Here is a 13,494-nt window from a genome sequence, read left to right on the forward strand (position 1 = left end):
ATTTATTTATTATGAATTTTAATTATTTAAAAAATTTAAAAATTTATTTATTATGAATTTTAATTATTTTAAAAATTTAAACATTTAACATTAGATTATATTAAATAGTTAATTGTGAATATGTCTCATTACTCTTAATACAATAAAATAATAAATTAGGTTTAATATAATAATATAATATTTTTTATTATAACAATATATTTAATTATAAATATTTATTTATTTTTATAGTATTTTTTTTTTTAAATTTAAAAATATTTAATAATTAATAGCTCCATTATTGTACATTAATAAAATATCTAATTAATAATTTTATTGTTGTACATTTATAAAATATCTAATTAATAATTTCATTGTGATACTTTAATAAAGTATTTTATAGGAGTTTTTTATAGAGCTGGACAAATTGTCAAAGTATCTGGAATCTGGGCAAAAAAATTTCAAAAAATCTTGTAGAGGCAGTGTTTGAATCAAGTTTTTGATGGTGGAAGTAGATTCACCACCATCAAAAATTTCTAAGGCACCTAAAATCTTAAAGTTTGACAGCTGCAACTTGGATTTGTAAAAATCCCTGCTGGATTTTATCAAAATACGACAGAAATTTCCATTACTTTCAGGGCCAAAAAGCACTGTTGTTGGACTACGACTTCATGTAACTTTCCTCATTTTTATAAATTTAATAATATTTAACATCTAATAATTTCAGTATTTTAAAATTAAAAGAGATAATGAAGTTCAAATTTCAAATGATACATTAATAAAAAATAATTTAAGATATATTTTTATTGAAAGTTTAGAATTATATTCAATTAGATTTGTAAAATATTATTTTTTACTAAGATTTTAAGTTTATTATAATTTATTTTTTTAAATGGTCATAAATTCTATCATAATTTAGTGGTTGTTATTCGTGAATACAAATTGATTTATCAGTGTTATTCAAGGAAAACCATGCTATCTGAATTACTTGGTGGTGGGCTTTAAGGGGACAAGCTTTCAGTCCTACCAGATGCCTTTGGATCTTGGGTTCTTAATGTGTTTCCGGGACTTGGGTTGTTACTTTGTTTCTTTATGTTCCCTTATGTTCGATGCCTTTGGATCTTGGGTTCTTAATGTGTTCCCATGACTTGGGTTGTTACCTTGTTCCTTTATGTTCCCTTATGTTGTTACCTTGTTTCTTTATGTTCCCTTATGTTCGATGCCTTTGGATCTTGGGTTCTTAATGTGTTTTCGGGACTTGGGTTGTTACCTTGTTTCTTTATGTTCCCTTATGTTTGAGGAAGATGAGCTCTTAGCCAAGCAAAAGTAGTTTTGGGACATACTCTGGACCCAATTTAAGTGGCCTGTTATTAAGCATATTTTTGTTTTTATTGCAATTTATTTTATTTTAGTAGTATGTTAAAGGACACTAAGGTTGAACAAAGAGACACTAAGGCCGAACAAATAGAATAAGGTTTAAAATCATAAATCTAATAAATAAAGAATATAAAATTATGAAATTGTTAGGATTAAAATTTATTTATAAAGAGAATAAGGGTGATTAAAATGTAATTTAAAATTATAAATTTAATAAATAAAGAATATAAAATTGTGAAAATGTTATGATTAAAATTTATTTATAATTATATTGAGGGATAATAATTAATAATATTTCGAGAAGTTTCTAATATTCAAAAAAAATAATGGAGGAAGAACCAATATAATGTAGTTATAATCTTAAAATAAATGCATTTTAACATTATATATTTCAAATAAAGAGGTCCATAAAAATGGTTTAAAACTGCATTAATTTCAAGATTAATTGAATGTTATATATAACACCACTTGTACTATCTAAAGAAACAAAAGCGATTAATGTAAAGTTGTGAGCATTAATAAATTTACTATAGACTAATATGGAACCAAAAAGACAACTAGTATAGAGGTAAGTAGCACAATAACAACATTGAACAAAATGAGCAATTATAATCAAGATTGAGATGACAAGGACACAATTGGACCTCATGTCCACATTTCACCAGGATGGATGGATACTCATGTTTGGTACTAGTTGACTACATTGCTTAGCAAATCATATTATATATCATGCACTCACATTAAGCACCTCTGCTATTGGGAGGTCATAGGTTCAATTCTCTTGACACCATTAGGGTTAGGCTTTGTGTTTGAGTTGGTGGGAAGTGATTCTTTCGGGTGGATTTGCGTGGAACGATATTCCGTGGATGTAGCAAGTCACCGATCTTCGGTGACTGAAAAAATCTCCAAATGTATCTATTTCAGAATTATAAATAGGCTGATTAAAATATTAGACGTGTTTGATCGGTGTCTGAAAAAATCTCCAAATGTATCTATTTCAGAATTATAAATAGGCTGATTAAAATATTAGACGTGTTTGATGATGAATATTATATATATATATATATTTTTAAGAAACATGTAGCATTTTCATTATATAAATTGGAAAAGGGCTAGGTCCCGTACAAAATTCAAGATTGTGCTCTTAGCATTTTCCATCGATTTACGTTGGAATGAGACTTTTTTGCTACCAGTGTTATTTACATATAGTCTTTAAGCATAACTATAATTGTAGTCTCTCCAGAAAACACCACTATATTTTATACATCGACATAGCATATGTATAATATTTAAATGAAAAAATTTCAGCAGCTACTAGGATCAAATTCTTCTCTTGCAGGTTCATCCACAGTGGTCGTCAATTCCTCCGCGACATCCTCTTTGTCAGCGACCTTAGCAGCGGCAACAACAACCTCAGCACCAGTGGCGTTGAAGACCGTGGCTTCCCTAACCCCAAAAAATTCCTTTAAAATCTCGACAGTAGCAGTTTCCACTTTTATTTTGATGTTATCCACCTTCCGATGTATGCTAATCACATCGATACACATGCATTCCATTGTCTTATGTATTGATTCCATATCTTTACCAATCCATATAATTGAGCATAGAGAACTACCATATTTTCATTAATTTCCTTAACAATATCCTTTATAACTTGTTTACAAGAATTCTCCACCAAATTCTCGATGCTTCCACCACTGCCATGACCAGACCTCGAGCTTTCGAACCCAGATCCTCCACCACTGTCGTTATGCGCGTAGGCCATCTTCGCATCGATCTGCCTCTGGACAATAACTATCCTTTGATTAACTGACTGTAGCCATCCACCATATATAATTGCTAGTTCAACCCCAACATTCCTCTTGAACTTGCCCTTCATAAATGCTAGCCAATTCAGAATCTTGTCAAGGCAAATTCCTTCCATTACTTCCACCACTAGAGTTAACTAGAATTGCAATGCGATGGTACCATCTTCCCCGAAAGGGATCGCTATATTGCATACCCTGGTGAGTAACCGAAACCACGCCGCCAACCTGTCCTCGTACATGATCTGTATTCCAATGGAACCACGTCTGTCCATTAAATCGAAACCAACCATCCCAACTTCTAAAGCACTGCGGAGGAGCATTAGGGAGCTAACTATCTTAACTACCATCTTAATTATCTGAAGACTCGTACCCCCACATTACAACATCAGCGTGGTGCTATAGATTAGGGGATGTGACATGAGGTTTTGTCTTGATTTATACATAAACTACCTTGTTCCAGCATCACCCTCGCGTTGGCCTGACCATCCGCCAAGTGGTTATTGGCACGCAACACATGGAACAAATTACCTTTTCAAATTTCTTTTAACAGATAAATAATCCTTGCCACGATTGAGGAGAGAAGATTGACGTTCTCGAGGAGCTTCATACATTTTTGAATAATCATCATGGAGTCGCCAACTATAGACAAATTTTTGATACCATTAGCCAAATTGATTTTCAGACCCTGCCAAAGAGAAAGGGCTTCCGCTTGATTGTTTGTCGCAATGCCAAGACCCCATGTGTACTTTATTTCTTTTTTTTCTTCGAGGTTAACAATTACCCCTCCTGCTCCTGCTCCTGCCTCCTCGAATGATGAGTATTATATTGTGACAAACATCACTTTTAAAGTTATTTGCTTTTTAAAGATTATTTGAAGGTGTTATTCTACTCTAAGGGTTCTCTCCATATTATTGTGTTGTCTTTTTTGTGGGTATATTATTTTGAAGTATGGGGGTTTTATCTTCTATCTATTAAGGTTTACTAAATCTCTCTCTGTTGCTAAAAAAATAGTTTTTTTTTTGAAATAAATGTCTTTCGGATTAATCACATAATTAGGATTTGGTCGACGTTTCGAACCAACTAATGTGGTTCATTCTTAGGACAAGGTGCAAAAATCAATCAATCTTCAAGAATAAATAGTATGGATGCATCATTGCCCAAAGTTGGCCATTGAAAACTAGCTATTAGTGATTAGTTAATAAGGTAAATAAAATATTCTAAAATTTATTTATTTATTAAAAATTTAGAATAAATTCTTGGCTCTAAAGCTTAAACCTCTTGTGGGTCACACTGAATCCTATGTTAAGGACTTGACTTCCTTTGTTAAAGAATGAAAGGATATTAGGTTGGAGCCTAGGGATTTGTTATTAAGTTTTGATGTTGTTTCCTTATATACCAAAATGCCCATTCAAGAGGCCATTGATGTCATAATTCAGAGCACTAACTAGGACACTTCCAAATTAGTTGGCCTCTACCTCACCTCGACTTTCCTCAGTTTCCAAAGTGAGTTCTATGAGCAAACTTGCGGTGTTGAGATGGGTTCCCCTCTTTTCCCTATTGTTGCTAACTTATTTATGGAAGATTTTGAGACCAAGGCTTTAGCCTCAGCTCAATTTCGCCTTAAAAAGTGGATGAGGTTTGTTGATGACACTTGCATCATATGGCCCCATGGATGTGAGAAGTTGGATCTGTTCCTGAGCCACCTTAATTCCCAATCAAAATCCATCAAGTTCACGATGGAAGTTGCGGTGGACGAGTGCCTTCCCTTTCTTGACATTCTCCTCTCTAGAATGGACGATGGTTCCGTTTCTCACCAAGTTTTTTGCAAGAAAACTCACACGGAACAATATCTTCATGCTAGTTCCCATCATTTTCCTGGTCAGAAATTTGGCGTTCTCGATGCTCTTGCTACCCATGCTCTGAGAATCTTTGATGAAAACCACCTAGAGTAGGAGAAATCTCATCTTCTTGAAGTTTTTAAGAATAATGGATATAACAAAACTCAAGGCCTCAAGACCTTTCAAAGACTCTGTAGAGGGTTAAGAGTTAAAACTGCTCATGTTGATCACATCTCCAAGGTTCATCTCTCATTTATCCAAGGGACCACAGACATGATTGCCCATATCCTTAGAAAGAATAATGTCTCCTCTTTGTTCAAACCTCTCAGTACCCTTAGAAATTCTCTTGGATCTGTTAAAGAACCCCGTCGACCCTAAGGACATGAAAGGTGTTTACCTGGTTCCTTGTTCTTGTGGTATTCCCTATATTGGAGAAACGGGTCGGTCCATTAACCAGAGAATCCATGAACATGCTACATACATTAGGCACAATCGTTCCTGCTCATTGGCTCTTGCTGAACATGCAGAGAAATCCAAACACCATGTCTGTATTGAGGACTCCAGAGTCATTGCGAGGGTTGATCACTTCCACCATAGGAAGCTTAGAGAGGCTATTGAGTAAGAGCCAGATTCTAGGCCTCTTTTCGTGATTCCACCCTTGTCTCTTCCCTTTTTTGTAATTATATTAATTTCTTAGAGTTTATTTCTAAATATTATTTATTTATAATATTAGTTACCTATTTTTCTTTACCATTTTTGGACCCTTATAACTTTAGTACTATTTAAAATTCTTACTATATTATGCTTTAATTTGTTTAACATAATTAAAATAAATAATATTTTGTAACCCTTTCTTACCCCTTTATCTTTATTATTATTCAAAATTTGCAATTTTATAATTAATTAATTTAATATAATTAAAATAAATAAATAAACTCCTAACTACTTTATAAATATTTATTTTTTTAAAACCAACTCTTCTATAAATATATAATATGTTGGAACCTATTCTGAACCATATAACCTTATTATTATTTAATTTTTGTAATTTTATAATTAATTAATTTAATATAATTAAAATATATAAACTCCTAACAACTTCTTTATATTAAATAATAATGTGTAACCAATTTTTAACCCTTAAGGCATCATTTTAATTAATTTACGAATTATTCTTACTATATTAAGAATTAATTAATTTACTATAATTAAAATAAATAAACTCCTAACAATTTATAAATAAATAATATTTTCTAACCTATTTTTAGCACAGTGTTATTTTAATTGATTTAAAAAATTAATATATATAATTATGATTTCTCACAGCTACTTTATAACTAAATATATAATATTTTAATAAATAATTTCCAATTGCCAGTTTTAGAATATTTTATTTACCTTATTAACTAATCACTAAAGACTAATTTTCAATGGCTAACTCTAGGTAATGATGCATCCGTGCTATTTATTCTTGAAGATTGATTGATTTTTTCACTATGTCCCGAAGATGAACCACATTAGTTGGTTCAAAGCGTTGACCAAATCTTAATGATGTGATTAATCCGAAATACATATTTATTTATAATATGGATCACAAAAATCTTAGATCTAACAAGTTTTATTGTTGTTGTTGTTGTTAGAATTGGTATTGATTTTTTGAGAAAACAAAAAAAATATGAATCTCTAACAAGTTCTTATAGCTTTGTATAGAAGATGAAAAAACCAAATGCATATTTCAATAATTTGAAAAAAAAACCATTCACATAAGAGTTAAGAAGTGAGTTATCATTGATTTAAAATCAATTATTCTATGGTTTTTAGGTTATAAGCACATGTATTTTAAAATAGATAACTTTTGATAGTTTGTTCAGTTTATCACCATATTAATACTAATATACGCTGAGTGATTTTAACACTTCATAATTGTGGTTATAATATATATTATGATCAATATTAAGGGAATTAAGCCCATTTCAAATTCATTGCCTAAGAATCCTAGCAACAGAAAAGTGCTCCATGAAAGAGTAAGTTATTTTCTCAAAACTTTGGTTCTATTTTGAGTGGGAAGGATAATGTATTTACCTAGAAATGTTGATGCTCAAGTATTAAAGAATATGTAAGAATATGTAAAGGATTGCAAAAAATAAACCCTATCACATGGAAAATATCTCATATGGATTTTAAATGTGAAGAGATAAAGACACATGTAAATGAAAATATGAAAAATTATTTTTAGATTGTTGGTTTTATACTTTAAAGAAGGATAATGATAGCACCAAGATTTAGTTGTAGGTGCAAACTCTTTATTATAGATGGAGGATGAGAATGTCACAATTTTTAAAGTTTTAAAGATAATATAAATAAATTTATTTTGCATTTATATTTTTATGTTATAGAAATGGATGATGCAGATATTATTTTTGGATATTTTTGAATGGAGTCAATTGATGTAATTAATATTTATATACAATTTTTTTTTGGTAGTGTTAGTGTAAGAAGAAAAAATCACATTGTAGCATATTTTTCTTACTTAAAAAAAGGTTTAAGAGAAATTCTTCGGCGTAAATCACAAGATAAATCATTTGTCGACGCGTTTCGAACGCTTCTGTGATCCATATCAAGTTTAAGAGAAATTCTTCGGCGTAAATCACAAGATAAATCATTTGTCGACGCGTTTCGAACCAATTTGTCCTAACGATGAACCACACTTGTTGGTTCGAAATGCGTCGACAAATGATTTATTTTTTGATTTACGCCGAAGAATTTCTCTTAAACTTGATATGGATCACAGAAGCCTCAATTCAACAATTAAAAAAAGGTGTTTAAGCTAGTATATAAAGTAGAGATTGTAGGGAAACTAATTGTAATATCAACACTGATATTAAATGCCGGGTTTGAGGTTGAATAATAAGAAGAGTCTACAAAAGAACTTGAAGAAAAATCCAAGGAGGGCATAAAAGTGAAGAAAAATCCAAGGAGTTGCATTCTTTCAAGGAATCACATGTTGAAGAGTTAAAAATTGAAAAACCAATATTTATAATTTCCTATGTTGAGGGGAAGACAAAACGACCAATAGCTAGGGTTGTATAACACCACTTACACCATCTAAAGAAACAAAAGTGATTAATGTAAATTTGTGAGCATTAATAAACTTACCATAGACTAATATGGAAACAAAAAGACACCTAGTATAGAGGTACATGGAGGACTAAAGACAATGGAGATATTAAGTAACACATTAACAACATAGAACAAAATGAGCAATTATAATCGAGATTGAGATGACAAAGACACAATTGGACTCCATGTCCAAATTTCACTAGGATGGATGGATACTTGTGTTTGGTACTAGTTGACTACATTGCTTAGCAAATCATATTATATATTGTCCACCCATGTTTCAAGGATGAAACATATGGAGGGAGATGAAACACAATATATCTAGGGAGGATAATATGAGGCACCTAGGAGGGGATGATGAATGAAATGTAGCTATAACCATGGAATAGATCCATTTAGTAGTTTATTGGTAATAAATAGGGCCACTATGTAATTAGAAGGAATAATATGCAAATGAGGGGTATTTATTTTTTGATTTACGCCGAAGAATTTCTCTTAAACTTGATATGGATCACAGAAGCCTCAATTCAACAATTAAAAAAAGGTGTTTAAGCTAGTATATAAAGTAGAGATTGTAGGGAAACTAATTGTAATATCAACACTGATATTAAATGCCGGGTTTGAGGTTGAATAATAAGAAGAGTCTACAAAAGAACTTGAAGAAAAATCCAAGGAGGGCATAAAAGTGAAGAAAAATCCAAGGAGTTGCATTCTTTCAAGGAATCACATGTTGAAGAGTTAAAAATTGAAAAACCAATATTTATAATTTCCTATGTTGAGGGGAAGACAAAACGACCAATAGCTAGGGTTGTATAACACCACTTACACCATCTAAAGAAACAAAAGTGATTAATGTAAATTTGTGAGCATTAATAAACTTACCATAGACTAATATGGAAACAAAAAGACACCTAGTATAGAGGTACATGGAGGACTAAAGACAATGGAGATATTAAGTAACACATTAACAACATAGAACAAAATGAGCAATTATAATCGAGATTGAGATGACAAAGACACAATTGGACTCCATGTCCAAATTTCACTAGGATGGATGGATACTTGTGTTTGGTACTAGTTGACTACATTGCTTAGCAAATCATATTATATATTGTCCACCCATGTTTCAAGGATGAAACATATGGAGGGAGATGAAACACAATATATCTAGGGAGGATAATATGAGGCACCTAGGAGGGGATGATGAATGAAATGTAGCTATAACCATGGAATAGATCCATTTAGTAGTTTATTGGTAATAAATAGGGCCACTATGTAATTAGAAGGAATAATATGCAAATGAGGGGTACTTAGCCTAAATGCCACAAAATATTCATGAGAAAGTATATATACACAAGTATCATTGTATTGAACATGTTCGATGATGGGTATTGCATTGTACCAAGAATGGATTATCAAATGATCCATTCCATAAGGAGTATTTGATAATGTTACCTAACTTTATGGGTTTTCTTCATATTCTTGTATTGTTTATTGTATGGATGTACTTTATGATTTTTAAGTGTAAGGGTTTTATCTTTTATCTACTAGGGTTTACTATAAACTAGACACTCGTTGAAACATAACTAACAAAGTACCTAACAACATTATATATAACTGTTTGAGTAAATCACTTGGGTTCCATACACTTTCAAAGTGATGGATCACTCTAAAGGAGATACTGTAATATTTATGACATATTTCATTTTACTAAAACACACTAAAGTATTACAATCCTATTTATCATCAAAGTTTTTTTTTGAATCTCTCAAACATTACTTTGGATTTAAAAAAGTGAAAACATCTAATTGACATTCCATAAAAAAATATTCGTTAATATATATATACATATATTCAAAGAAAATTTCATGGGAAAGTACAATGGAATATTTCCCTGCAGTTGTGGGTTGCATCCCTCAAAGTAAACTCATTAGCATAAGCTAGTATATATAGTGTAGGGGAATTTTGAATTAGGTACCCATTAGCATGGAACTAATCAAATGTCCAACAATTGTGTTAACCCCTTGGAATATTTATGCTTATATATATAAAAATATAATGTTAAAAAATAATATTTACAATCTTAGATATAATACTCATTATTATTAACACACAATAGTTTATGAAGATTCATTCCTCTTAGATGGGGTGAGAGAGAGACGTTAGCTTGTGATGGTTGTACCACATAGTACTAACAACTATCCCATCACCCTACATAATGTTCCTTGTAAATATGATGCTAGGGATATTATTTTGCAACAAGGGGTTACAAGTCTCTTCGTCATCACACAACATGGACAAATGCCTTTGTTGGTTTGATGAAGCTTGATCCCATTAGGGTAAGTGCCTATAGGTCTATCAAAAGAGGAAAAATGTGGCTAGGTAGGGAAGAAAATAGAGGTGAGGGTGAGAGGATTGGTGTGTTTAGTTAATTTTGAGTATATTGCTAACCGCGTTGGTGAGAAACATTTACTACACACCTCCTCATTTGGATTTTGAAGTTCTTGAAGAGAACATGAGAAAGGGCACTAAGAAGAAGTGAAGTAGGCCACCAAAATTATAGAAAGGAAAAAAGTCAATGGTACTTTGACATTACTAATAGTGTCATCTCCTAGGGATAGAACAAGGATAGTGGAGGTAGTTTCCATGCCTATAGATTGCTAGATGCATTAATAAAAAAATACTAGGAAACAAGGGAATCTCATAAAATATATAAATGTGGAGAAGAGGGTTCAAACACTTGATTCAATGATAGATGAGGAGGTACTTTGTGTCATTTCCAATTTAGGGCACTCTGGATATAGTGATTCAAAATATACCAAGATAGTGAATCTTTACTAGCATGTCAAGGAGATGGTGGCTTTAACATTAGAAGACAAGAGGTTAACCCTATTTTGGAGACATTGGACTCGCCAGAGGGCAAGTATGATGCGTTCATTATTGCTATTTTCACTTTAAATCGAGAAAAAAAATTTGTTGAAAAAAAAACTTCTAAATGTAGGTGATGAAGGAAATCATTGACACTAACATAAAGCTTGGTAACCTGAATTTCCAAAAATTCCTGCCAAACTTTCTCAAAATAGAATTCCTATGGTTTTCCAAATAAAAATGTGACCCACTTAGACTAAGCCAACCATGAACTCCAAATCCCATTGCCCCATTTATGGAAGTGCATGAATAAACTCTAGGCCTATTATATTTCCTCTAGGTTTTAGAAAGAAGAAAGAAAGAAATTATTTGAACGTCCACTAGGCTAAAAATAGCCTATGAGACAAATGCTTCTTCATTTGGTTGTTGTATTCGACCTTTCTCTTGTGAAGCCTCACAATAAACCAACTTATCGGCAAACCCCTTCTTCATCTGGTTGTTGTAATCGACCTTTCTCTTGTGAAGCCTCTCAATAATCCAAGTTATTGACAAACCCCTCCTCTTGTGAAGCCTCTCAATAAACCAACTTATCGACAAACCCCTCGCTGAATAGATTAGCAGTTGTCTATAATGAGACTTTTTGGAAGCCTTTCCGGTGGGTTTTTTCGGTCAAAATCCGGCAGCAATTTATTGGAATCGCAAGTTTCATAGCTAGTTTCTGCACAAACAAAGCGTCCCACGGGTTTTTCAGGGCGCTGAATCCAAATATATAGTTAAAAAACCATTTTAACCGCAACAAATCAAGATTTAACCTCAATTTCTTCCGCCGGATTCCGTCACCGGAATCTCCAAAAAATCACATTATAGACAACTCCAATAAATTATAGCTAGCTGTTAAAATATCTACCTACATTTCCGTGCATGATGTTCATTGTTTTACTCACAAGGCTAAGGCGTTTGGACCTACCACTAGGCTGGATAGCTTGGATTCCGTCTTCGTCATTCAATGTATCTGGTCGAGGGAGGCGCTTCTGCGTGAATAATCATTGCGGCGGCAGCGGTTGAGTGGTATCAGAATTGCACGCCAACATTTTACAGCTTTTGGATTTTTAGAGATCTGTGGCTTGTGTCATTTTTATTGATCGGAGAATCCACAGTTTCAACATCTTTATACCAACGTTTCAAATCCCAAGTGGGATCCATCATCAGGGTTGAAGAATGATGATACAAGAAGAGCAGAAAACTTTTAATAAATACTAATGAGGAGGAATAATAATAGAGAACATAGAGTCGGCTTGGGAATTTTTAATTTTATTTTATATATTTTTATTTAATTTTATATATTTATATATTTTATTTATATTTTATTCTTATTAATTATTATAAATAATTAATTTTTATAATAAATATTTAATTAATATTAATAATATTGTTGTTATACATGTAAATCATTATAAATAATTAATATGTTTACAATAAATTAATTATTAAACCTAATGATCATAATCATAATTTATGTTATTCATATTAGTTACTAATTCCTTAAACAAAGATGATATTAATAATTAAAATATTAATTAATCAAATTAAATTAGAATGAAACTACATTCATAGAAATCAATTATTTTACAGCTTTACAGCAGATTCTCAGCGGATCTTTCCCTGCACTTTCCGTAGCGCATGACAATGATTAAAAATGCAACAACGTGAAGTGACCGCGAGTTTTAGATATATTCTACAGCGGTGGCGTGACGCCACACTCAGCAACTCTCTGTTGAATTTATATTTTAACCAATACAGAACGGCTTCACGGAAGCCGAGGTTTTGGTTGTGATTCTTTGTTTTTGTGATATCCGTGCTCCGGTAAAGCTGTATTCTAAATCTTCCAAGTTTTGCTTTTTTATTTTTGTCTTAATACATTTTCCAGTCTATTTAAGAGTATCAACTTTAATCAACAATAATGTAACCCTTTTATTGATTACATGACAACATCAATTAAAGATATGAGTTGTGGAGGTCATACTAGACTATCCTCTTCCTCAATTTTTTTACCCTTTCTAACAAAGAGCATGTAGTCTTGATAGGCTCATTGATAATATATCACTCTCTATAAACATGTCTAAAGTGGATATAATTAAATGCCTTTACTATGTTTAAATATTTTAAAACATGTGCTTTTAGAAATTTTTTTACCTAGAAATATCCAACCATCCATCGGCAAACTAATGTAGAATTTCTATAAAGAACAGAAAGCTCACCTCTTTATTCTCACAATCTTAATCATGGTCAATGTAACATTGATCTTAACAGTATTATATGTGCATATCACCATGCCTAACTAGAAATGTACCTTGTAATTGTTGGAAAAAATCAAATAATCCCTTGCCGCTCCTAGGATTTGACTCCCTTTTAAAATACAATGAAATAACCACATGTGCACCAAAAAGCAATCACCATGTCCAAGATTCTTCTCACTACTTTTGTACCAATAAACTCATTGAAAG

Source organism: Pinus tabuliformis, chromosome X, assembly GCF_031772625.1.
Source record: "Pinus tabuliformis cultivar Carrire ecotype Pingquan chromosome X, CPIR1, whole genome shotgun sequence".
Taxonomy (NCBI): Eukaryota; Viridiplantae; Streptophyta; class Pinopsida; order Pinales; family Pinaceae; genus Pinus; species Pinus tabuliformis.